Below are 2,523 nucleotides of genomic sequence, written 5' to 3'. Positions count from 1 at the left end.
ATTCTAACCAACGATAACAAAAAAATCCACCTTAACCCTTAATCATTGTCGTCCAATGGGAGGTTCAACATTGGACATGATTGAGAACTATTGGTTCCCAGCCGCAAGTTTCGGCATCGACAAAGATTCTCCGAGGGAAATGAAGATTTTGGAAATTGGTAGTGAAGAAAAATAAGGTTGAAAGAATTTTGTTTGGGGAGTTGACAAAATTGTAAACCGAACCCCATGTGTTTCATTTTTCTCCTCATCGGCCAGAATTTTGTCAACTCCCCAAACAAAATCCTGGCCGATGAGGAGAAAAATGAAACACATGGGGTTCGGTTTACAATGATTTTTCTTAATGATTGTTGGAAGAACAAAGAGATTTAAGGGTAACAAAAAGAATGGAAGAATGTTAAATCCCAAAAGACTAAATGGCCAATTGAATGCTTAAGGAAGTTTGATTTGCCTGTTTTAGCAGTTTTTTTGCTTTTTTATGTAAATGTTGTAGAAAGAGTAGAACAAGGACATAATTCACTTTTTTTTCTCTTTACAAAGTAACCAATGACTTAAAAGAAAGACATTGCACACTAAATGCCCATTAGAAAACAATATACATCGAAAAGAATAAAAAATATGCAAAAATTCAAAATGAAAGTGCAAGCAGAACAAAACGGACTTGATTCACCATGAACAGATAGAACAAGCTCCAAAACGGATTTTGAGTAGAATTTCGTCTCAGATTTGCAGTCTCCAGGTTTTCCAAAACGTTCCTAAGAAAGAATCAGCACAACCCACAACTTTAAATTCTTCAAAAACAATGAAATTAACTCAAAGCAGAAAAAAAAAGACAAAAACTCTAACCAACGATAACAAAAAAATAAACCTTAACCTTTGATCCTTGCAATCCATTTGGGGGTTCAGCACTGGACTTGATCGAGAACAATCAGCTCCCAGCCGCAGGTTTCTGCATGGACGATGATTTTTCGAGGAGGGAAATCAAATTTTTGGAAATGGGTAGTAAAGAAAAATAAGGTTGAAAAGATTTTGTTTGGAGAGTGGGCAAAATTCTAGCTGGTGAGGAGAAAAGAAAAGACATGGGGTTCAGATTCGAGGGATTTTTCTTAATGATTGTTGGAAGAACAAAGAGATTGTGAGGAGATTTAAGGGTATCGCCACGAATGGCAAAATGTTAAATCACAAAAGACTAGTTTTCTTGCTTCTTTATGGAAATGTTGTAGAAAGAGTAGAACGATGACATGGTTCACTTTGTTTTTCTATTTACAAAATAACCATTGACTTAAAAGGAAAGAATTTGCACCACAAATGACCATTAGAAAACAATATACATAAGAAAGAATAAAAAATACGCAGAAATTGAAAATGAAATTGAAAGTTGAAAATAAACGGAAGGAAGAAAAATACTCCAAAAGTTCCAAATGCATTACGATCAAGAGAAATTTGTATCAACATGAACTGATCAAATAAGCTCCAAAATGATTTTGCAGTGGGATTCCGACTCAGATAAGCAGTCTCCAGTCTTGCCAAAACGTTCCTAACAAAGGATCATCACACCCATAACTTTAAATTCTTAAATAACAATGGAATTGACTCAAAGCAGAAGAAAACGAAAGAAAAACTCTAACCAACGATAAGAAGAAAATAAACCTTCACCCTTGATCCTTCCAATCCATTTGGGGGTTCAACACTGGACATGATCGAGAACAATCAGTTTCCAGCTGCAGGTTTAGGCATGGACGAATATCTTCCAAGAAGGGAAACGAATTTTAGCGAAGTTTGATCTACCTGTTAGCAGTGTTCTTGTTTTTGTACGGAAATGTTGTAGAAAGAGTAGAACGATGAAATAAATCACTTTGTTTTTCTCTTTACAAAGTAACCAATGACTTAAGAAGAAGACATTGCACAACAAATGACCAATAGAAAATGATACGCAATAGAAAAGAATAAAAAAGAAAACAATATGCATTTTTGTTTTCAAATTCTTGGTCAAATCGCAATTCAGAAATGAAATTTGGTTCATTATCGACGATAATATGGTGAACTAAATAACATAAGTTTCAGAGTCATGGGAGAATAATAGCCTTGCTAATTGCTCAAACTCTGAATGTGAAGGCTTTTCCCATGTGAAGGAACCCAAAGAACAAGCCAAAGCAGCATGCTTCTTCCCAATGCAAGAACATTCAGTGTATCTTCTGATTATGTCCTGAATGCAGTAGGAAAAATGATATGAAGTTGTAATTCAAGCTAAGGTTTTGTTGCATAAACCAAAAACTTAGATGGATAAAACAAAAATGCATCATGTTCCTACCTTATGCCTACTACATTGCTAACAATACACTTACTGCACTCTCAGAGAAGGAACCAGAAATGGTTCTTGATGATCTGTTAAAATCTTTTGATGAAAATGTAATTAGTGCAAAGAGCGTTGATGATTCTAAAACAGAGGCACCTCATGCTAACTCGGATGTGCAATGCTTCTCTGAAGATGAAAAAGTAAATGAAGTTTCGAAAGATGATGATTTT

The 2,523-nt window shown here is 34.9% G+C and overlaps 1 long non-coding RNA gene across 1 annotated transcript; it reads right to left on the bottom strand.

Moving 5' to 3' along the window:
• Positions 1-394: 394 nt before the first annotated feature.
• On the bottom strand, positions 395-1,551 carry LOC116405421. The gene is made up of 3 exons (XR_004218554.1): positions 1,405-1,551; positions 872-946; positions 395-752 (listed from the first exon to the last, which is right to left on the bottom strand). It is a non-coding gene; the product is annotated as an uncharacterized LOC116405421 (long non-coding RNA).
• Positions 1,552-2,523: the final 972 nt, after the last annotated feature.

The sequence above is a fragment of the Cucumis sativus genome, unplaced genomic scaffold (genome assembly GCF_000004075.3).
Source record: "Cucumis sativus cultivar 9930 unplaced genomic scaffold, Cucumber_9930_V3 scaffold100, whole genome shotgun sequence".
NCBI lineage: Eukaryota > Viridiplantae > Streptophyta > Magnoliopsida > Cucurbitales > Cucurbitaceae > Cucumis > Cucumis sativus.
The sequence above is the reverse complement of the archived record's forward strand: the minus strand, read 5'-3'. Positions and strand labels throughout refer to the sequence as shown.